This window comes from Equus przewalskii, chromosome 15 (genome assembly GCF_037783145.1).
Source record: "Equus przewalskii isolate Varuska chromosome 15, EquPr2, whole genome shotgun sequence".
Taxonomy (NCBI): Eukaryota; Metazoa; Chordata; class Mammalia; order Perissodactyla; family Equidae; genus Equus; species Equus przewalskii.
Window position 1 is genome coordinate 72,764,919 of NC_091845.1, and position 25,050 is coordinate 72,789,968.

The window sequence follows — 25,050 nt, forward strand, 5'->3', positions numbered from 1 at the left end:
CAAGCTGTTCTTTCTCCATTCTAGCCGAATACACTTAACCCCCTAGGTACATAGACTTTTGCCTGGACTGTTTTTTGGAGGTCATCCAATCCTGATTGACGGGAAAAGGTAACATTTGGAATCCAGTGAGCTTGAGGTTAAAACGTTTCATGTTAGCAATTGCTAAACAACTGTACATCAGATTAGGTCAAGAATTTGTGAAATATTTGTGCTAAATGAAATGCCAAAGCACAAAGTGTATGAAAGAAAAAAATCTCTGTGCCAGTCAAAATGTCATTCTGTCTTGCAGCAAGTAATTTATTCCTTTCTGTCTTTATCGCTGTTCTTGTTTCACACATATTAATGTTGCCTTTAAATAACTGAAATTAATAGTGGCATTTATCAGTGGTTAAGGGTAAGAACTAAAGAGCTAATTTAGAATCACTCAGTCAATTTGAGCGCATTGTTAAAATGGAAATTGTTAATCCAACCTTAAAAATAAGCTCTTACCTGATTGTCCAAAGCATTTACACTGCAGCCATTATCTGTTCTGTTAATTTTTGTAATATATAAAAACAAGGCATATGGAGGAGAACAAATGTTTTTTAAAAGCTATATCTGAGGAATTGCAAACAAGATAGAAATGCTATAGATATGATTACCAGACCCAGGTAGCCCTCAACAAATGGAATGCCAGTGGCTTGTTGAGTTTATTATAAACAAAACTCCATAACTTTCATCACCATTTTCCCACTGCTTTTAATTTCTAAATTGGCAGAGCGTCCCAGAACATGGCTCCTCTCCATGCCATTTGCTTTCTCTGAGAGCAGCTTTCTGTTGCACAGTCATGGCCAAACAGTGGGGAACTGGTCCTGCTCTTGATGCTACAGTTGCCTGGTTAATAAACCAAAATGCTTCCCTGCAGGCAGCAGGGCCAGGACTAGGGTGAAGCAATCAAGGTGGCCAGAGCACAAAGTTCAGGAGGCAGTCATTCTCAGGTGCCCACCCTGTACTTCCACGGCCCTGAGAGTGAATGCTTCCATAAATGTTGCACCCTAGGCAGCTCACTTGCCTCACCCTTGTCCTGGCCCTGGTAAGCATTCTTGCTGCTCTTGGAATTGAAGAAAAGGACTTGGAAGTAAAGAGGAACTCTATAAATCTTCTGACAGTGATAACTGGGTTCCTACCCAATTATATTAATTCCACATATTAGAAATTTTACAATATGAATTTCAAGAGTAATAAGAAGCATGTATTATTAAAATGAGAAAAATTTCTCAAAAAGGAGTCCAATTAATGGTCCAGAATGGGCCAACAGTGTGAAAGGACCATTTGGGCCCAGAATTTGGGCCTCAAGTTTCCAGATTTGGAGCTCAACTTTATCAGCATAAAGAGAAATGGTCAGATAGAGGAAAAATGGCAAGAGAATTACAATAACCCAGAATCCCAATTTACTAAGTTAGAGTTGTAGATATTTTCTAGTGACAATATCCTAGTGTTCAATGTTCAGGACACCCCTCCTTAGAGTCAAGGGACGTGGAACAAATTATGAGTCATCAGATGGCTGCAAGTCAGCATGGAAAGAGAACAAAGGGGCAGTGAATGACAGGGATATTTCATCCAGGCCAGGGAAAGTCCTGCCTCACCCCAGAATACTCTGGGTATCTATTCACTCAACAAATATAAATTGTGCCCCTACCATGTGCTCAGGAAAACTTGTCAGCCCTAGCTTCAAAATGAATTCTAAATCCAGTACTTCCTGCCACCTCCACAGGAACCATCTAATTCAGGCACCATCTTCCCGCACCTAGATTAATGGACTCGGCCCCCTGACTGGTCTCCCAGTTTCCACTCTCTCCTAGCTACAGTCCGCTCTTCACCAAGCTGTCAGGCTGATCCTTTTAAAATATGTCAGCTCAAGACGTACCTCTGCGCAAAACCCTCTATTGGCTTCCTACCTGTTAGAATAAAATCCCAAATCCCTTTCTTGGGCAGTAAGACCTACATGATCTCACCCCAGCTCTCTCTCTGATCTCATTTCCTACCACTGCCCACCTCACTGACTCCATTCTAGCTACACACGCTTTCATTCTGCTCCTGGGATACCCCAAGAATGTTTTTACCTCAGGACCTCTGCACATTCCCCTTCTGCTTGAATAATTTATTCCCAGATATCTGCATGACTCAATGCTTAAATGTCTATGCTTCACTGTCATCTCTTGCAGAAGCTCTTATGACCACCCTATCTAAAACAGCATCCTTCCTGCAATTTCTGTCCCCTTACCCCAAAATATTTTTCTTTAACCATCTGACAAGTTTCCTGTCTCACCCCAGCAGAAAGTAAGCTCCATGAAATTTTACCTGTTTTTGCCCATTTCTGTATCCCTAGTACCTAGAATATTGCCCAGAACATGGAAATGCTCCGAATATATTTGCTGAATTAAGGGTGACTACACCTAGGTTATGTAATAATTCTGGTCACTAGAGGGGAGTAATCTTTGGTGAGTCAGGACTTTTCTCTGGCCTAAATGAAATAGCCTCTCCGGACTCTTGATCTCCCTTTGCTCTCTGATGGACTAGCTGAGGTCTGTAAGAGAAAAAGAGGGATCAAGGTAATACTAAGATTTTTAGCATGCATTTATGGAAGAATGGAGTTCCATTTATTGAGTCAAGGAGATCTATGGGAGGAGTAGATTTGGGGGTTAGGGGCTGAAAATCAATCATTCATTTTGGAACATCTTAAGATGTCTATTGGATACCCAGTGGAGATACTGAGTAGGCAGTTAGATATAAGAGTCTATGGTTCAGGGGAGAGATCCAGGCAGGGCACATAAATTTGGCAGTATATGGAAGGTGTTTAAAGTCATGGACCTATGTGGATCCCCTGGGGGTGAGTGTAGACAAAGAAGAGTGGAGTTCTGAGACACTCCAACATTTAGAATTCAGGGAGATGAGAAAACACCACTGAAAGACACAATATAGGAAAGCAGGGAAAAGAGGTAGCAGTTGAAGGAGGACATGGGTCTAGGAAGGATTTCTATGTATGGGAAATATTATAGTATATTTGATGCAATGGAAATGATCCAGTGAAAAGGGAAAAAATTAATGATGCAGGAGAGAAGAGCAATTGTAGGAGTGAAGTTCTAGAGTAGGGAAGAGGGGCTGGATCCAGTGCAGAGGTGGTGAGACTGACATTAGATAGAAGCGCAAACAGTTCACCTATCATAGCAGGAGAGAAGATAGACTCTATGTGCACAGATGCCAGAAGGTGGATAGATGTGGTGGTAGGAGCTTGTGGAAGTTCTTTTCTGGTTGCTTCTACTTTCTCGTGAAATAATGGATTGCAGCTATCGGTGATATTCAAGAATCACAGGGAATCAGATGTTCAGAGGTATGTATTGTGTGGAGGAGAGGGAGTGAGACATTTGAAATTGTACCATTTTTGTGGGGAGTGCAATTGGTGAAATGACAATGTTGAGGGTATGACCATAGGAGCGGGGATTGAGGTGGGAATGGAAACAAAACCACACATGTGACTGGCCAGTGTGTTGGATGCATGGTCTTTCCTGATATAATCTGGGGCTGATGCTGTATAAGTAACATTAGCTAATATTCCCTGAGCTTAGACAATCTGTGCAATTCTCTCCTTTAATCCTCACAACAACCCCAAGAACCAGAGATTCTTATTCTCCAGTTGTTTCATCTGTGTCACAGATGAAAAAAGTGAGGCTCACAAAGGTTCATTAACTAGCTCAGGGTAATGCAGAAATAGGGATGCAGGATTCAGACTCAGGTCTTCTAACCCCAAAGCCAGGCTCTTTCCCTTGGCCTGTGCCAAACCTCTCCTATTGCATCACCTGCAAGCTTTAGTCCATGATCACCAGTTATATGTGAGTTTGGTCAGGGAGTCTTATGTCTCAACTTTTGTTGTTTGAGCCTGAGGCAGAAATCTGACCCTGAGTCTAGATGATTCAGTCTCCTGAGAGAATAAGCCTCTTTTTCCTCTTCTGGGTTAATGTCACCTTTGGGCATTGAAAACCAACATAAAGAGGCAAGTCGAACTGCTATAGACTGTTAGGGTTTGTTTGCTTTGGGGGAGGGGGGTGAAATTATTAGCCTGCCCCAGCAGCTACCTTTGTCTTACTGTAGAAGGAGACCCTTGGAAAATCCTACAGTCTGGGCCAGGAGACTTCTTGGTCATTTATCACATGATAACCCTCCATCTGCAAAAAAAGTGAGGTTGATACCCTGTCACTGATATTCCTAGAGCATTCTGCTGCAAGTCCAGGGCTCTCTATCCCCAGGACGTAATTTATGCAAATAACAAGGGAAGAAAGTACAGACATGAAAGTTTCCACAAAATTCATACATTTCTTGCTGCAGTTGGGAGAAATTTGCATGATTTCTGCTTTGTAATAATTCTACTGGAGAGTAGAGGAATCCTACCTCTCGGTGCCCCAAATGAGAAAAAGAACAATTGCAACTAAATGTCATCACTGTTTATCATCTAGACCAGAACCATCTACTGGAAGTTTCCGCAATAAAGGAAATGTTCTGTAGCTGTGCTTTTGAATTTGGTAGCCATTAGCCACATATGGGTGTTGAACACTTAAAATGTAGCTAATACAAATGAGGAAGTGAATTTTAAATTTGATTTAATTTCAATTCATTTAAATTTCAATTTAAGCCATCTGTGGCCAGTGACTACCATATTAGACTGCACAGATCTAGATTATAAAACAAAAGGCCAAGCTAATTCACCCCTTTGAACACAGTGACCAAGTTTGCCCACAGAGGCTTGCCATGAAGAGCCTTGCTTGGTGAGGAGGATCTCCACTGCTCACATCTGTTGAACAAAAGACAGAAACCCCACATAATCATTTTCTATTACTGTAAAAAATTACCACAAATTTTGAAGGTTAAACCAATACATATTTATTGTCTCACAGTTTCTGTAGATCAGAAGTCCACGTATAGAGTAACTCAACCAGGTTCTCCACTTAGGGTCTCACAAGGCCCAAGTCAAGGCGTCAGCAGGGCCACATTACTTTCTAGAATGGAAGAAAGGAATTTCTTCCTTCCTTCCTTCCTTCTTTCTTTCTTTCTCCCTCCCTTTCTTTCTTTCTTTCTTGGAAAAATCCACTTCCAAGCTCATTCATGTGGTGGGCAGAATTTAGTTCCTTGCTGTTGTAGGACTGAGGTTTCTGCTTCCTTGCTGATTGTCAGCTGGGTGCTGCCCTTATCTCCAAAAGGCCTCTCTCTGGTCTTTGCACATGGCTCCTCTATCTCAGATCCAGTAACAGTACACTAAATCCTTCTCATGCTTGGAATGTCTCTGCTTTCCACTTCCACCTTCAGCCTTTAAGGGCTCACATAATTACATTGGACCTTATATCCTTATTTCAAAGTCAATAGATTAGTAACCTTAATTATATCTGCAAAGTCTCTTTTGCCAATTAATAGAATATAACCACAGGAATAATATCAGGGAGCAAAAGTCTTAGGGCCAAAATTCTGCCCATTACAATCAGATAATAGAAGATGGAAGAACCAGCAAGGCAATAGCTAGCAATTACTTAGAGCTTTCTTGAGTAGAAAATAAAAAGCACTTATTGGGAAAAATAACTTTTAAAAAACTCTATGACTATTTTCTGTCTCTTAGAAAACTAAGGCATTTATCTCACTTTATCGTTACAAGCAACTGGCAAAATGGTGGCCATCACTGATCTCTGTCAAGGATCCCCAAATGTTTCAGATTACGCTCCTTGGAGGGTCTTAGTCTTCAGAATAGCTTGCAGCAGAGAAAAGAGAGCTGCTATACCACCTTAGAGGTCCTTTCCCATTATAGTAAAAGCTGCCAGCAATTTCAAGCACTCTTTCTGGTTTAGCCAGTGCTAAGTTAGATATTAAATCCTGATAAGGCTAACCCGGCCTGGAGGCTGTTAATTAATGAATAAACCTTGTATGCAAACTAAGCTACTCAGCTCCAGTTAGCAAATTCCAGTAAGAAAATGAAGTGAATGGAAAAATACTTCCTTCTAATTAGGTGAAAAGAGACACTGAGTTTTCAAGTTCTAAACAAAGAGCTGCTTTGTGTCTGTCCTCCTGCTGGAGAGAAGGGAGGAAGACATCTTTGAGCTAGGAGTTCAGAGAGAGCGAGCTGAGGGAGGACTAGTCTGTTACCTGAAAGAGAATGAATGAAGTACAAGCTGTCACATTTTCCAAGAGTAAGCATACAGGTAGTCGAGGGCATTCTGGTAAGAGAAATCGCTCAGGAGGCCACGACGTCGAGAATATGTAAGAACCAAGCACCGGGTTGGGAAGGTCACCAAGACAGCCCAAAGCTGTCTATTCAGTACTCCCCCTCCTCTGCCCTTTGTTTCTGGAACCATTTAAAATGTACCTGGAGGTTAAGCCCCATTACAGACTCTGGGACCCAGCCGTCTTTTGACAGGAGCAATAAATATAGAGAGGTAAGGAAAATCTTCTATCCAGCTTGCTCCAGAATTTCTCTTAGAAAATGAACTATCTTGTTTAGGAAAATATCCTGAAAAGCTAGGTGGGAGTGGAAGGTGCGCTCTGGGACAGGGGTTAACAAAGAGGCAGATAAACTTTTCTGCTTAAAAAATTAAAAGGAACTTGGAGAGAGTGAAGGAGAGAAGAAGGAGAGAGGAGAGAAGGAGAAAGAGTTAGGCAAGATGGTGGGAGTCTGGAGTCTGGCAGTTGGCAGAAATGGCAAAGGGGATTTTTAAGAACAGAGCTATCCGATCTTAACTCGAAGTCATCCACTGTCTAGTGCTGCTCTGTAACTCGCCCAGCAGAAGTTCTATAACATGCTGCTAACTGCTGCAAGTAGTGCTTCAGGAAGAAGCCAAGGAGAAGGAGTTAGATCCTGTGATTAGGTCCACTTTGGGCTAGACAAGAACTCAACCAAAGTGGGGAAATTAGAGCAAGAGGGACCATGAAAACTGTCAGCCCATGGGCTGTGCATAAACCTGAGGAGGACACTACACTTACCCCAGGATGGGGCTTGAGCCAATCCTAACAGACACTAAGAGGCAGAATGACTCCAGCTGACATCTGAGTTACATAAAAATTAGATCAGCCACTCACTGATTCAGCTTTTCATTTATCTTGCTACTTTTCCTGTCTTGATTTAATCACAGTTTTCCCAAAACCTGACTTTACAGTTTTTACTTCTTGGACCAAGTTCCAAGCTTCATATCTAAATCCCCAACAACTGGCCTCCTGCCCAGTACAGGGTTGGGTGAGGTGTGGTCACCCTGGCAATGGGAAGCAGTGATGGGAAGACCCACTGCTGTCATGATTAAGAATCTTGCGAGCAGCTTTAATTTATGATCACAAGTTAGGCTGGCCAAGGATTTTAGGTGCTGATTTCTTCTCTCTCCTAAACCTGAGGATTCTATGGCTGACGCCCAGTGCTTCCAAGGGGACACCAAGGATGAGGGCATGTCACTGACATAAGGAGAGGTTCAGGGTTCAGATAATTTATCAGGATACATGACTAGATACACTTCCCCAGAAGGCCTGGGAGCATGTATAATTGTCTTCCTTTCGATTCAGGCCTAACAATTCTATCCTCCTTACTTGAGGCTGGCTCATGCTAAGAGCAAAACAACCTTACAGCCATCCCTTTGGAGCCCTGGGCAGAGGCCTCTCGTTGCTGACTAGACCATAAAGATGGGCAACACTTAGCCTGAGATACCACCTGGCACCCTTTCTGCATGGGCTTAGAAACCCCTTATGCCAGAGGCCCAAAGAGACCCTCCAGACTAGTGAATTCTGCTATTTCTACCTCTCCACCGCTGGCATGCTTTGCCTCCACCCTGAATGCTAGCCCCGCTAAAGGCCTATCTTTTTCTGTTACCATCACTTCCATCCTCCCCTTGGCTCATTCTCTTACTTTTCCCTCTGCCACAACCTAACCCTTTCTGCTGGCCCTCTGGAGCCACCATCCACTGGCAAACTCTATTCTTCACAATGTAAGATTATCCCATTAGGCTGCTTTCTCCTCCTGCCTTAACTGAAACATGACCCTTGTTAAAGGACACTGCCTTTCCTTCAGACACCTGGGAGTGAGGATGTTTATTCTTCCATTCTTCATCACACACCCCATGGCTACTCGGGAAAAGAGACGTACTTATTTTTCTGGCTCCATATTACGATATCCAAACACTTATTCTTCATTCAGTTATAAACACGCTCTACTCTTAATTGTGATCGTCATTGTCATTTATCCATGTCTTGGTCACTCACTCCACATTCACTGGACCTCAGTCTAACTCTCTTCCCCAAGTCCTGCAAAGGTTACAGGTGACCTCCACCTCCTCCCCACTTCACCAGTCACTCCTGTGGCTTCACCCTGAATGTGATCACTACCCAGAGATGTTTCAACTCTGCCAACTTAAACTCTAATACCCCACCAAAAACCATTACCAGTCCATTTCCCAGAGCTCTCTTTTAAGGAAATCAAAGAAAAACAACTACTCTTTGACTTCATTTATAGTGCTAACCTGTGGGTCCCTCTATTTTATTCTAATCTATCTCCCATCTGCCTTCACTGTCTTACCTACTTAGGCCTTATGTGCTACCCATTAAACCAGTATTTTACCGCCATCTTTTTTTTATCCATTCAGCAATAGAAACACCTGAGAATAGGCAAGCTCATCTATAAAGGAAACACTAAGAACAATGAACAGTGTTCTATATAAAATAAATATTAATAAAATAACACTTCTACTAGTGTTGACATTATAATCTTAAGATTTTCTAACAAGCTCTATTTAATATTTGGTGAGTAATAAATCTGAACAGAAGCACATCAGATGCCTATAGGTAAACTCTGCTTGGATTTAGAGAGAACCGAAGCTGCTAACATCACCTTTCAGTTGGATTTTGAGCAGTGTTGGAGTAGCAGAACTTAGACAATCCTATCCAAGAACAATTTAATACTTTATTATCCAACAAATGTTTCTCCTTTTAGCATTATCCTGATGCCTTGTCTTTTTAAAGAATCGTCATAGTCTTCAGAGAATTATCTCCTTTTCAACCTAACTCTCCATTCATCTTACATCACTCGTCTTCTCTTATCATAAGGTAGAAATATATCCTAATGTCAAACTATAAAAAGTCACATATATCCAATATTCTTGCCAAAATGTATTAATACTAACCTTCAAATCAAATTTCTGAAAGGAGTCCTTGCCAAGACAAGTGTGCTTTGCTGTTCAGGTGGCAGGTACCATTTTCCTCTTCCTTCTCTCCTGTAAGCCATGGCTCTCTAGAATTGAGACCAGAATCTTATAAAAGGATGACTGTCAAAGTTTGCATCCAACAAAATGGTTGGTAGGAGATCATAAAAAGGAATAGGAATGTAGGGCAAAAAAGCCAGAGATGGGGGAAAAAGATGGTCCCAGCAGCAGATCAAACGACAAAAGACAAAATCCTGAGCTGAAGGCAACAGACACAGCCCAGTTACAGGCCAGGTATTGAGGGGCCACAGGAAAAGCCTACTCAAAGAATTGGAGTCAACTGAGTGAGAGGCACTGGGCAGATGGGAGCACGGGCCCAGCCTCAGGAAACAGGGCTGGCAAGATCAAGACATGAAGAAGGCCTCATCCAGCTGGCTGAGATACAAGGACAGCTTTCTACCCCCACACACCACCTGAGAGCCAGTGACCCAGGCACGCAGGCACAAGAGAGCTTGGGAGGAATGAGCCTCCTCCTGATGGAGGATGGCCACAGGGAGCCTGGCTCCTCTGCCTGGAGGATTAAAAAGCCAAAAAGTTATGGCCAAATCCCACTGATTTGTGGGACAAAAACTATTGATCTGCCAGTCTTTTTTTTGAAAGGGGGGCACTTATGAACTGCTTTGATGGTACATTACGGTAAAGGCTAATAACATTTCATTCATTTATGGATCATTTACTGAAAACCTAACATGTGCTAACTGCAGAGCCAGATGCTGAGGAAACAAAGATAAATATGACAAGGACAAAAATATTACCAGATATATTCGTGGCCTCCTCCTTCCCTTCTATCAACACTGCCAGCCCCTTTGAGGAGCTCATATATCTACTTCTGGAGCTCTGTTGTGCTGGTTAGGAGAATGGGTGAAAAGGAAGATTGAAAGAAGTCAAAGGAGACCATATAATAAAGAATTGAGCCAGAGATGACTGGAGGAATAGAGGGCAGGGATCTGGAGGAGAGGGAAGATGAGAAGAGGGGAATACAGAGATAGAGAAAAAGAGAGAGAGACAACAAATGAGTGAGGTTGGATTGAGGTGGTGAGAAAATTGGGAGCAGGTGGGTCAATGAGCGGCCCTGGGGAGACAGATCAGTGAAGGCCAGAGTAGCTGGGGAAGTGGGGGAGTGTTTGTGTGTATGGGTGCGTGCTATTGCATTTTCTGCCCATGGTCTCTTGGAGACTTTATGAACTTGGATGCCATACCATGATAAAACCGCTCACAAGGTGGCCCAGTGTTTAGGGGATTACAAAATAATACATGGTTCCTGCCCTCAAGGCACTCAGAGTCAAATAGAGAGAACAGATATCTAACATAAAATAATGCAGTAAAACACTGCAAGTGCTGCGTCACACATCTACTCAGGGCATGGAGGTGGCAAATGAGGGACAGGTCACCTGATTCACTTCTAGCTCAAGGACAGCGAGGTGCTCTCTCAGCAGTAAGGCCAGTAGAGCTTCCGAGGGGACTTTTTAGCTCCCAGCTGAATTACCAAAAGCAACCTATGCCTCAGTCCTGGACAAGAAGAAGCAGAAAATCCAAATTCCCTCCTTGAACTGATCAAAATTCACCTCTAAGTCTCACCTGGGCGTCAGGCAGCAGCCCACTTGGGCTAATGGCAGCTTCCTTTCCTTTTCTGACTAAGATCTCCTTGGGCAGGGTGTGCCTTCTTTTCTACTCCAACAGCACCTAAACAAAGGAAAATGTGTGCAGACTGAGGTGTTAGCATAAGAGAACTCAGTACCAAATCATGCAAACGTGGAAGGGGAAAACGGGTGCATGCTAAATGAAGCCTGAAATTGTATAAGCAAACCACAAAGTCAGCCCCAGAGCGGCTGCAATATTATAGCTGAGGTTTGCCTTGAGTTTGCTACCCCCAGGCAGAGGGAGGACTTCGAGTTTCCAAGCGAGGCTGAAGCAATCACTTTGCTGGTTTGTGCCAGGCAAGTGACTCACTCGCAAACCTGTTTAATATGAAACAGCATTAGGAGACTGGATATAGCCTCAGGGAGATCAGCTGCTAACCAGCTCCGATTATAGCTGCAATCCCTCAAACACAGCACTTAAAGTGTCTTTCCACATGTCTTCAGTGGCACACAAGGGACAGGCAAGGGACTGTCCTTGAAGTAGAAAGATCAGGGTTCTGGTTCCCTCCCTGCAGCAATTCATCATAGGACTTGGGTCAGCCTTGTCTGAAAAATGAGGCTGATGCCTTGTCCATAAAATGGGGCAATACGGTCCCTGCCTATCCCCGGTGGTAATTTTGAGAAGTGAATGAGAAATACTGCGAGAATTAAGGGAGATGATAAAAATGGTAGAGCGCTGTATACCAGATATTATCAGTACACACAAGCATCATAAATCTCCTTTTATACTTTCATTGGTACTAGAGGGAATTTCTCTAAATGGCAGGAGTGAGAAAACAAACATAACAAGCATTTTGCTTCATACTTTAATATCAACAGCCTTGAAAACACCAATTTAGCTGGTTATTGTGGACTTTAGTCATCCTGGCAATAAATTGGAGTCTTCCTAAGAAGATGAGAATTCCTCTCTTCAACGTTATCTGAGTCTGTCAATTATACCATCTCTGATATTTTCAAGCAAGAACTTTAAAGAGATCCCTGTTTGGGAAATATATGAAACTATTTCTCCCATTTGCAATTACATGGGCAACAAAATAAGCAAAAGCGTCTTTCTTTCTTCCCCTCTTCTTTTTTTCTCCTGTCCCCATCTCTGTCCCCAAAAGGAACTGGGTGATGTGGGTAAGTGAGGCACTTGCCTCCGATTAAAAATTTAATTGGGCAGCAAAAAAACTCAAAAATCAAGAGAAATATATTTTAATGAATATTTTTAAAAAACCAAAATTAATGCAGAAAAACCATGATGAACAAAATATCAAAATTTTAAATAAGGGTTAGTGACAGTGCATGCTGAGACATATTGACGTTTGAGGCAAAAGGAAAAATTGGTAATACTGATCCTGTCTTTATTTAAAATTTGCTATTTTGCTCATCATTGATTTTTGCCCCAATTTTGACTTATCAAAGATAGCAATTTTTTTACTTCTTAGATCTAAAATTATAGTTTGCCTTAGTATTGATGGCATCGTAGATTTGGTTGAACGCTTTCCATGTGGTATGTGGAACAAGCGTGATTCCTGGCAGTCAAACTCCACTTGGCTTTGCCTCCCACTGTTTCTTTTAAACTGTTATTCAGTGGAAGTCACCTTCCTTGCTCCTGAAGGAAAACTCTGTGAGTCCCATGGCTTCTCTGTTCACTCCTAAATAATGGACAAGTCCCGCAGCCATTTTAAATCACAAACACAGCCTCAGTTTAGCAATTAGAATGCATAATCCCCTGAAAAAATCAAAACTCACAACTTCACTTGGTAGTAAATCTCCCCTCCACCAGCCGGGGCACAGGAGCCTGCAGTAGGAGTGGAAAATAGGGCCTTCTGCTCTCTGCTCTCCCCACCTGTCCGCCTCACTTACTTGCTACCTGCTGTTTTGTTCTCTCCCAAAATGGCAGGGGCTTGGTGGTGAGAAGAGGAAAGGGATAGCCCAGTTCTTACCTGGCTAGGTGGCTTCACAGTCTCTGGGCCAGGAACATGGTTAACAGGGACCCTTTCTCTTTCGAGCATCTTCATTGGCTCCTCAGAACTTCTCTTTCTCTTAAGGTATCTGCATTGTTTGTCCTATCTGTGTGGTGGGTACATGGATGGTTATTACACAATGGACTCTACTTTTCTGTATGCTTTATATATTTTAAAATTTATTAATTTTAAAGAAAAAGAACTGTGAGAGAAAACAAAGGCGAAGAATCCTAATTCTACATGAAAACAACCTTTGTTGGATAGAAACTTGTCCTATAGGTTTCTTTCTCTTGCTCTCTCTCTCTGTCTTGTATTTTACTACCAGACATTTATGCTCTCCTGGCCTTCATTTTTACCAACTCTATAGACCTATAAATATAAAACTTTGTCTAGATGGAGATAAACTTCCTTTCCCTGTCACATGCTAGTTTATTTCTTACTCCTTCTGAATAAGCAGAGCAATATTCCACTGGTTTCTAATTTCTTCAAGAATAAATGGCCCTGGCCAGAATCCAGTCCACTCCCAGTCCCCTGGGAACTCGGCGAGAGAACTGGAACATCTCTGCCCTCGACCTCTAGGGCAGAAATCAACAAGAGTCCCACAGCAAGAAAAGCACTGTAAAAACAGCAGTGTCGCCGAAGGCAGAAAACACGTCTTGTTCTCACCACTGAGAGTCCCAGTGTACTGCCTGTCTCCAGGCATTGGTACTGAAGAGAGAAGAATGTTGCAGAGGCTAAACAGTTGTCCCCACTTTAATAAAATAATTGCCTTCATTGTTTAGCTTCACAATACTGGCAATATATTGCTTATATCCTCGAGCACTCATTTTCCATCGCAAAGTCTTCAATATTCTGCTTTATCAGTAGTATTTAAATGTGTGGTTTTATTTTGCCTTCTAGGACCTATAGAAGTTGGAACTGGGAAACAATCTGAATTCTCACACTTTCCCAAGGGCCTGCCTACTTTTCCAATATGATAAGTTTCAAGATGATAAGGAGAGAACAGCTAGCCATGGGTAGATCTTGCAGATAAATCCACAAAGCACAGAGGGAAACCAATACACAGTCCAAGCCCTCTGTGACTAGGGCTGGTTTTCACCAACAGCTGGCTGGGCTCTGGGAGGCAGAGCATTGCCTGTGGGAGTAACAGAAAGGTGGGAGGCAAAGTGACCAGCACCCCTTCCAGGAGTCAAGTCTGAACTCACAGTATCCCTCACTCCCCTCAATCTCCTTCTAAAACTCACCCCAGAGGGATTAAAAAAATGAACAGAAAATGGTAGCAGATGAAACAAGTAAAAAAGTAAAATGTGAAAAGGGTGAAGAATCTCACAGAACAGAAAAGGGATTCCATTCAGCCATGAACTCAGGTGGAGAAAACAAATTGCATCTTTATTTTCACTAACCCATAACTGAAAATCTAGCTTCTCCTTCAATTATGAATGGAGGCCATAAACCACAGCTGTGTGTAGTACTGATGACCTTGCTGCTAGTAGAATTCACAGATATTTTCAATTAACTTTATGGTTGTCGCAAGTATCTCGAAATACCATTTTTGCTCATCACTACTTTGAAATTACGATAGTAATTAAATGTCACTAGATCTTGATATTTAATCTGTTAATAAAGAAGCATATATATACTACACATTCATTTTAATATTTTGATAACTGTATTTCGATAATTGTTTTCCTTTGTGATCCTTTGTATTTTATAAAATAGATTTTAGGACATATTTCTAAGAGACCCAGAGGCTTCATCAGACTGCCAGAGGGGTCTGTCGGGGGAAATAAGGCTAAGCACTCCTTCATTAGGTAGACGCAGACTAGTCGGGAGGTGCAGAATCCCAGCAACCTAAATCCAAAAGTGTTTGGAAGAGGTTTGGGGGGCCAAAAGGGAACAGGAGTAAAGGTATAACGCTAGGTGTGACTGGGACTATGCAAATCACTAGGTTATGAAACAAGTTAAATGCGCATGGGCTTAGGGATCCCCTTGGTGAAAATCCCAACTGTATAAGAAGGGATCTAGCTTGTCCAAGTGTGGTTCAGAAGGAACCATTCTGGAAGGTAAATCTAGATCCTGTGTCCAGCGTCCTAACCTCCAAGAGATAAGCCAAATCTGTAAATATACAGTCGTCCTACATCTTCTCGAAGTAACTGATGTCAATTCAGTTGAGTAAGCATCCTTTCAACCCTGGGAAGGAATCTAGAAGTAAAAATGATTGAAGCTTTTGGGGGTCGGCCCAGTGGCACAGTGGCTAAGTTCACACATTCTGCTTCTCGGCGGCCTGGGGTCCACTGGTTCAGATCCCGGGTGCGGACATGGCATCACTCGGCAAGGCATGCTGTGGTAGGCATCCCAAGTATAAAGGTAGACGGAGATGGGCATGGATGTTAGCTCAGCACCAGTCTTCCTCAGCAAAAAGAGGAGGATTGGCAGTAGTTAACGCAGGGCTAAACTTCCTCAAAAAAAAAAAAAAATAGAAGCTTTTATAGCCAACTTTTACTTAACCAAATTGTTAATTAACTAACATTCTCCATTCCTTCTGTAAAACCAACCAACTGGTTCCAAGGCAAACTGAGCACTGGGGCTGCTCTAGTACACTGGCACTTTCTCAAAACTCAGTAATAAGAAAAAAAACAACTCAATTAAAAGTGGGCCAAAAAACACCCAATTATTAAGACCTACTAGATAGCTATCCCTCTGACAATACCACACAGTAATCAAGACAGTGTGTTATTGGCAGAGCAATAGCCAAACGCATCAATGGAACAGAGTAGAGAACCCAGAATTAGAGACATACAAATATGCCCAACTGATACTTTAAATAGACTTTATTTTTGAGAACAGTTTTCAATTTACAGAAAAATTAAGCAGATAGTACAAAGCGTTCCCACATGCCCTGTACCCAGTTTCCTTCATTATTAACATCTTACATTAGTATGGTACATCTATTACAATTAAGCAACAAATATTGATACATTATTATTAACTACTGGTTATAGAGTATTCAGATTTCCTTAGTTTTTCATGTCATGCCTCCTTAGGCTCCTCTTGGCTGTGACAATGTCTCAGACTTTCCTTGTTTTTCATGACCTTTACAGCTTTGAGGAGTACTGGTAATGTATTTTGTAGGTTGCCCTTCTATTGGAATTTGTCTGATGTTCTCCTCATAGTAAGACTCGGGTGATGGGTTATTGAGAAGAAGATTACAGAAATAAAGTGCTGTTTTTATCACATCGTTTTAAGAGTAAATATTATCAGCATCATTTCTGACTGTTGATGTTGAATTTAATCAGCTGGCTGAGGTAGTGTTTGTCAGATTTATCCACTGTAAAGTTACTTTTCCCCTATTTTCAGACTGTACTCTTTGGAAGAAAGTCACTGTGCACAGCCCACACACTAAGGAGTGGAGAGTTATGTTCCTCTCGAGGGCCGAGTGTCTGCATCAATTATTTGGAATTCTTCTGTATTGGAGATTTGTCTATTCTCTCCCATTTATTTATTATTCAATCATTTAGCTCAGTACGGACTCATAGGTATTTATTTTATACTTTGAGCTATAATTCAATCCTACTTTACTTATTCTGTGGCACAAATTGTTCCAACTTGGCCATCGGGAGTTCTTCAAGTTGAGTCCTGTGCACCTTTGACATACGTGCAGCAATATGTCTTTGGTTTTTCTTTAATCACTCTCTTACTTTCTGATATTACAAGATACTCCAGGATCATCTTATATATTTCCTGCCCCAGACCTAGAATCAATCATTTTTCTAAGGAGCCCTATTCCTTTTACTGGAGAATGGTATTAGAAATCACAATGTGGGCACTAGGTGTTATGGTTGCTACTGGGATGCCCAACTGATTTTTGACAATCACATAAAAGCTAGACAGTAGAGGAAGGATAATCATTTCAATAAATGGTGCTGTAGCAATTGGACATGCATAGGCAAAAAAAATTAACTCAAAATGAATCATGGATATGACGTAAAATGTAAAACCATAAAACTTTTAGGAAAAAAAAAACAGTAGTAAATCTTCAGGGTCTAGGACTAGGCAAATAGTTCTTTGACTTAACACCAAAAGCACAATCCATAAGAGGAAAAATAGGACCTCATCAAAATTAGAAAATTCTGCTCTGCAAAAAAAACTCTGTTGAGAGTGAAAAGACAAGTTACTACAGACTGAGAGAAAATACTTGCAAACCGCAAAGCCAACAAAAGACTAGTATCTAGAATATATAAAGAAATCTCAAACTCAACAGTGAAAAAACAATCTAATTAGAAAATGGGCAAAAGGCATAACAGACATTTCACCAAAAAGGATATAAGGATGGTAAATAAGCACATGAAAAGATGTTCGATGTCATTAGCTACTAAGGAAATGAAAATATAAACCATAATGATATATTGCCGCATAGATAAGTGAAAACTATGTTCACATGAAAACCTGTACACAAATGTTCCTAGTAGCTTTTTTTCATAATAGCCCCAAACTGGAAACAACCTAGATGTCCTTCAACAGGTGAATAGTCAAATAAACTGAGTTACATCCATAACATGGGATACTACTCAGCAATAAAAAGGAACAAACTAATGATACACACAAAAACTTGGATGAATCTCCAGAGAATTATACAGAGATCAGTGGTTGGCAGGAGCTGGGGCTAGGGGCAGGCAGGGAGAGACTGACTACAAAGGAGTAGCACAAGGTGATATCGAGGGGTGACAGAAATATTCTATATCTTGATCATGGTAGTGGGGGTTACACAACTGCAAGTGTTTGTCAAAACTCACAGGACCGCACACTTAAAAGAGTAGAGTTTGTTTTATGTAAATTGTAAGTCAATTTTTAAAAACATGAAAATGATAGAAGCTTTTTAAACCAACTTCCACTTAGTTCAATTACTAAATTAACCACATTCTTCATTCTTTCTGTAAAATATACCAACTGGTACACAGGACACTTAACAGCTGAGTACTTCTCTAGTATATTGGCATTTTCTGCTCCCACCAGTTGAGCATAATACACATGGAGAACCATTGCATGTGTTCCCAAACCTACAGATATTAGTTGTGCTTCTTATTTATAATAACATAAATTAATTAAATATGACATAAGCCCATGAAATACGAGCATAGAAAGGAAGAGTTATTGTTTCTATAAAAATTAGAATGAATGCTTTGGGAAGACTAGCTAATGGCAACTTCCTAAAAATGAGTTCTTAAACTAAAAGTGGAGAAGACCCTTAATAAAAGATTATAGGGAAATGTAAAAATCTAAAATCAATCCTCATCTACATTGCTTTGCAAGTAGCTTAAAGTTTTTGCTCCATTTTAACATAATCCAAACTAGAAACGACAGAGGATACAATATGAGAGTGGTTTATGCAATGAAGATGTCTTCGAACTCCAATTAACAGACTCAGACTCAAAGAAAGGATATAGCAAATTAATGTACATTTCTATGTTCTAAACTAAACATTTATGAGTTCTAAACATTCAACCTAAAATGTTAAACTATGTATGAAGTATTATTTGTGATTCCTCACTTGAGCTGAATTTTTCTCCTGGCCAACTTTACACAAATAAAAGTGACGAAGTGACTCAGATCTAAGATTTAACACTTTCTGTTACAGTGTTCAGTTCAAGAACAAGTTATTTTTTAATCATCTTGGCAATTTGGATGTATTCTGTTTGACAGATGGAGTACTTGAAATGTTGAATTTAGACGTAACTTTAATTTGAAATGTTTAAAAGAATTTACTTGATAGTACATTTGGGATTTAATTTGAGATGTGTAAAAGTTGAATTGATTGTAAACTGTGTTCAAATTTTTCAGAGAATCTGAGGTACTAAATCTATAACTTTTACGTTATTAGGTTTGTAAAGAGAGTTTAAGCGCTTAGAAATATTGGTTGATTAGATTTGTAAGCTTGCTTGTTGAATGTTTGAAGTGCTTTAAAGAATCAAATACATTAGATTTGTAGTCATAGTTTGAAATATCTCAGAATTAAATCAAGTTAATAATAAATGTTTATGGAACTGTATCATATTTATAAACTGATTTTGTTATAACAGAATACTACATTTATAAATAAAATTACAAGATTTAAAGTGAAGTTTGAAAGCCTAAGAAAAACTGGATACTTTAATTAACTTGATATTAATTAAATAAAAGTAGCTCTAAGTGTTTTGGGTTCTTTTTTCTTTCTGTATACAAAGCTTGCCTCACACATTAAAAACTTAAATGATGAAATAATGAAGGAATCAACTTCTCCCACATCCTGGTTCTCACAAAAAACATCTCCTTAACCTTTAAGCAGAAGACATATGTCTATACAAAGACTTATACATGAATGCTCATAGTAGCCTTATTTGTAATAGCCAAAAACTGGAAGCAACCCAAATGGCTATGAGCAGATGAATGGATGAATGAACTGCAGTATGGCTATACAACAGAATATTATTCAGCAATAAAAAGGAATATAGTACTGATGCATGAATGAGTACAACATAGTGAATCTTGAAAACATTATGCTACACATATGAAAGAAGCCAGATACAACAGCCATATGTTATATGATTCTATTTATATGAAATGTCCAGAATATTTATCAATACAGAAAGCAGATCAGTGCTTGCCTGTGGCTGGGAGGAATGATGGGTGAAAACGGACAGTGGCTTAACAGGTATGGAGTTTCTTTTGGGGTTCATGAACATGTTCTAAAATTGATTTTGATGACAATTGCACAGGTCTGTGAACATACCAAAAATCAAGTGAATTTTACATTTTAAATAGGTGAATTATATGGTATGCAAATTATGTCTCAATAAAGCTGTTAAAGAAGGAAGGAAGGAAAGAGAGAGAATGGAAGGAAGCAAGGAAGGAAGGAAGAGAGAGAGAGAGGGAAAGAAAGAAAGAAGAAGGAAGGAAGGAAGAAACATAAAGAAAAACAAGAAAATCAAACACAAATTTCAAACTCTTCAGATTTCCCAAAATAATCACATTCCCCCTGCAAGAAAACAATATCTCTGGAATCTTTTGCACATATGTCTAAAGACTTTACTCTGTTGTGGATGTCCTGCTTCTTCACATTGTGCTCTTCTTAATTAAAATCTTGTGTGGAACATCTGATAGAGCCTAGGTCACGTACTCTCCCCTAGCTGCAAAGGAAGTGGGGAAAGTGAGTTCTGGCTTCCACCTTGGGAGTTAGGACTCCTAACAGTAGACATTCCCCAAATAAAGGAAAGCTATTCAGCAGATGCTGAGAAACTATAAGAATGTGACAGACTGTTTACTACCCTAAGCCATATTTGGAGAGTTAAAGGGGCAAGATGGGAGGCAGAGGGACCAGTTAGGTGGCTGGCGCAGGCCCACACAGAGAGATGGCGATGACCTGAACTACTAATGACTGAGGCAGCAGTAACAGTGGCACAGAGGAGCAAACAGATTTGAGAAATAACTTGAAAGAAAAGTCAGGAGAACTTGGAGATTTGTTCTATAAGAGATATGATGGGGCAGGAGGAAGAATTTCTGGCTTAAGGGACTGAGCAAATAATAGGAACTCGACCTAACATGAGAAAGGAACATGAGAGATGGAGCAGGTTTGGGAGTTAAGAGGAGGAGGGAATATAGTAAATTCTAGACATGTTATTGGTTACTGTTGTGGTCAGAGAGCATACTTTGTATGACGTGAATTCTTTTAAATTTATGGAGATTTGTTTTACAGTACAAAATCTGGTCTATCTTGGTAAATATTCCACGTGCATCTGAAAAGTATGTGAATTCTGTCATTGGATGAGTGTCCTACAAATATGAATTAGGTAAAGTTGCCTGATAGTGTTATTCAAGTGTTGTATGTCAGCTGATTTTCCGTCAATTTGTTCTATGAATTACTGGAAGGAAGGTATTGAAATCTACAACTATGATTGTGGATTTGTCTATTTCTCTTTGCTTCTATCTATGTTTGCTTCAAGTATTTTGAAACTCAATTATTAAGTGCATAAACATTTAGAACTGTTATGTACTCTTATTGAATTGACCCTTTATCATTATGAAATGACCTTCTTTACTCCCAGTAATATTCTTTGCTCTGAAATCTTTTCTTTTGTCTGGCTTTCTTCTGTTTGTGTAGTAAATACTTTTCCATCCTTTTACTTTTAACCTATTTGTGTCTATATATTTAAAGTGCATTTCTTGTAAGAAGCATATTGTTGTGTCTTCTTTTTTTTATCCAGTCTCTGCCTTTTCATTGGGGATGTTTAATCCATTTACATCTACTGTGATTATTGATATGGTTTGGTTTAAGTCTACCATCTTGTGAACTGTTTTCTGTATTTCCAATCTCTTCTTTATTGCTTTTTCCTCTTTTTCTATCTTTTTTTAGATTAATTGAATTTTTTACGTTTACATTTTAACTCCTTTGTTGCCTTACTAGCTTATTATTATCTTGGTATTTTAGTAACTGCTTTAGGGTTTATAGTATAAACCTTTAACTTATCAAAATCTATGTTCAAGTGAAATTATACCACTTCATGTATAGATAGAGCATAAGAAACTTATAGCAGCATATTTGTATTTCCTCTCTTACCCTTTTTGCTGTTTTTGTCAGACATTTTACTTATTTATGTTATAAACCTCAAAATTACAGTTGCCAGATCCATCAAATAAAAATAAAGGACACTCAGTTAAATCTAAATTTCAGATAAACAGTGAATAACTTTATAAAATAAGCATGTTCTGTACAATATTTAGAGAATCTTATACTAAAAAAGTAACAATTATTTATGTGAAATTCAAATTTAACCAGGCATCCTGTATTTTATCTGGCAATCATACATGTAATAGTTATTATTTTTTATTAAATAGTCAATTATCTTTAAAAGAGATTTTAATAATAATGCTAAGATTTTGTATATTTATACATGCAGTTACTATTTTTGTGAGCTTCCTTTCTTTCTGTAGATCCATAATTCCACCTGGTGTCATTTTTCTTATATATGGAGTACTTCCTTTAGCATTTACTGTAGTGCAGGTCTGCTATGACTAATTTTTTTAGCTTTTATATATCTGAAAAAGTATTTATTTCACCTTTATTTTTGAGAAATATTTCAGATGAGAATAGAATTCTAGATTGACAGGGGTTTTTTTTAGTACTTTAAAGATATTGCTCCACTCTCTTCTTGCATGTATTGTTTCTAACATGAGATCTACCATCCTCCTTTCACTGTTCTTCTGTACATAACATGTCTTTTTTCTCTGGCTACTTTTAAGATTTTTCTCTTTATTACTGATTTTGAGCAATTTGATTATGATGTGCCTTCATGTGGTTTTCTTTATGTTTCTTGTGTTTAGGGTGGGTTGAACTTCTTCGATCTGTGAGTTTACGGTTTTTGTCCATTTTGGAAATTTTGGGCCACTATTTATTCAAATATTTTTTGTCCCAACTTCTGTCCTTTGCAGAGTCCATTTACACACACTAGGCTACTTGAAATTGTCCCGCAGGTCATCAATGTTCTTTTCATTTTTTTAAATCTTTTTTTCTTATGTATGTTTCATTTTGGTTAATTTCTACTGGTGTGACTTCATGTTCACTAATCTTTTCTTTGGCAGTGTCTAATTTGCCCTTAATCATATCGATGTATTTTATTCAGACATTATAATCTTCATCTCAAGAAGTACCATTTGAGTCTTTTTTTATATGTCTCTGCTTCACTTTTTGAACATTTGGAATACAGTTACAGCAACTGTTTTAATGTCTTTGTCTGCAAATTCTAACATCTGTGACAGTTTGGGGGGTCTGTTTTTGATTGATTGACTTTTATCTTTATTATGAAGTGTATTTTCCTAAATCTGATCAAGTCTCTAGTTCTATCATCATTTTATGAGAAATACAGGGGTAGAGGAACATGTTAAATAACATCACAGGGATGCAATCAGCAAAATGCAGAATGTGGAAACTCCACAAGACAAACAATCAATTTTTTCAACATATAACATATAAAGTGCAAAGAAAGAAAAGAGTTTAAGAGATTTTAACCAAATATAATGTAAGGACCTTGTTTGGATCCTGACTTGAAGAAATAAACTATATAAAACAGTTATAACAAAATTGGGAAAATTTTACCATTGACGACATCTTAAGAAATTGTTAATTTTTAAAGATATTTTAATTAATTTGTGGTTGTTTTTAAAAATAGATCATATTGTTTTGACATACATAGTGAAAGGTTTATGGGTGAAATAACATGCTGCTTGTTATTTGCTTCAAAATAATCCTGCGAGGGAAAGAGAAAGTGAGAGTACAGATGGAATAAAGTGGTCATGGGATATATAATTAATTATAATTATATATTATATTATAATTAATATAATAATAATAATAATTGTTGAGACTGAGTAATGAGTACATAGTAGTTCATTATATTATTCTCTCTAGTTTTGAAATATTTGATATTTTTCCATATTTTTTTAAAAAATCAGATGTTCTCTTCTCTGAGAAGACTTGCCCTACTCTCTCCCTACACCCAATAGAATTAATTCTGCTCAGGACTGTTCCTCTACCATCCAAATAAACTAAACACTCATTTATTTCTAAGTCTTTCTCCCTAATTGGGCCATAAACTCTTGAGAGGAAAAATTGTGTCTTATTCATTTTCTATTCTTTATATTCCCACCACCAACTACAGAGCCAGGGTGTTCAACACACAGTGGCAAATTGGCAGCTCACTAGCCCTAATTCATCAAGGTGCTCATGACAGAGAGGCTGCCTCCATGATATTGAATCAAATTTCCAGTTAGGTGTTGTGTTCCTTATAAATTCACTTCATTCTCTATATAAATGTATGGCAAAGAAGTCCTAATGTAAAAACACAGGCAATAAAACTGCCAAGACAAGCCAGGAAGCCAGCAGGGATTGGCACGGTCAGCAGTGCTGAAATTGTTTTATAGTTCACCATGTACTTCCCCTTCTTACAGGTATGCATTGCACCGTGCCCTTTGTGGAGTCTCTCCGTCCGGCCCTGCCTTTCTCACAGGACTGCTCTAAGTCTCAAATAAGATACCGTAATGCATGTGAAAGGGCTTTTTTAAAACTGGAAAGCAGTATAAAATTTAAAGTATAATGGCCTCTTTCCAAGGCATCAAGGCATCTCACAAAGCACATCATTTTAGCTATTGGAAAAATTGACCTTGAATGAAATTGTTCAGTAGTCAAAGCCTGTTTTGGGTGATTTCATACACATTTTTTTTCTTTCCACTATAAATCACACAGTGCACCTATTATACGCCTGGTGCTGTACTAGGTGCTAGTGACACAGAGGGAGGACAGCCCATACGCCCAAAACAGATGCTGAGGCCACCTGATCCCCGGCTACGTTTAAGTCTTTATACACTTCTCATTCCCTGACTCCTAGATGCTCCTTACATGCTGTTCAGTCTCGTGATGACTTATTTATTGCTATTTACATATGTATATATTTACTGATTTTTCTTTTCAATTAAGAATTTACCAATACACTCTTAATTGGAGGGTCCTAATTCCGGGGAAATTTCCATTTCACAAATGTGTTCTTGGAGAGCACATGATTATTGGCAGGTGGCCTTTGAGTTCCCGTGGCAGTTACTAGGAGGGCAACTTTAGGAGGGCCTTCCCAGACTGTATCCTTACAGCTATTGATGAGGTTTTGTTTTAAGCCAGACCATTTCACACGGCGTTAAATCTGGGGAGTGTTTATTAAGGTGTATGTCTCAGAATAATTCACTACGTTGTGCATTGGTTTTGTATGGCTTTCCGTATTTGTGTTATATTTAACAGTAACAGTTAAAAATAAATATCTCTTCCTTCAAAATTCACACAACCTGTCCACTACTTCACAAGGAAACGTGGCGCAGGTGCCGCCTCTGGGAGGGTCGGAGTGACCCGGGTGTCCAGTCAGCGGCGAGGGCTACCCGGCCGCCGCCTCCGCCCTCAACGGAACCATCCCGTCTGCTCCAGGAGGGTGAAACAACTAATGACGATAACGACAACAATAAAGATAATAACCACAATAATAACAAACCCGAGAGAGAGACTCGCCTCCGTCAAACAGTAGCGAGCACCACGAACCGCGTCCCCACGAAGCAGCAGTACAGGGCGCTGCACCGGCAGCGGCTCTCGCGGTGCCCCTGGCGGCCCCCTTCCGGCCTCGGGCCGGCGGGGGGGGCGGAGCC

General features: G+C 39.6%; 1 long non-coding RNA gene across 1 annotated transcript; it reads right to left on the reverse strand.

Annotated features, from left to right (window-relative positions):
* Positions 1-273: 273 nt before the first annotated feature.
* LOC103554815 (uncharacterized) lies at positions 274-25,047 on the reverse strand. Its single transcript, XR_545814.2, has 5 exons — positions 24,900-25,047; positions 12,820-12,946; positions 10,830-10,934; positions 9,174-9,280; positions 274-4,825 (listed from the first exon to the last, which is right to left on the reverse strand). It is a non-coding gene; the product is annotated as an uncharacterized lncRNA (long non-coding RNA).
* Between the last annotated feature and the right edge of the window lie 3 nt (positions 25,048-25,050).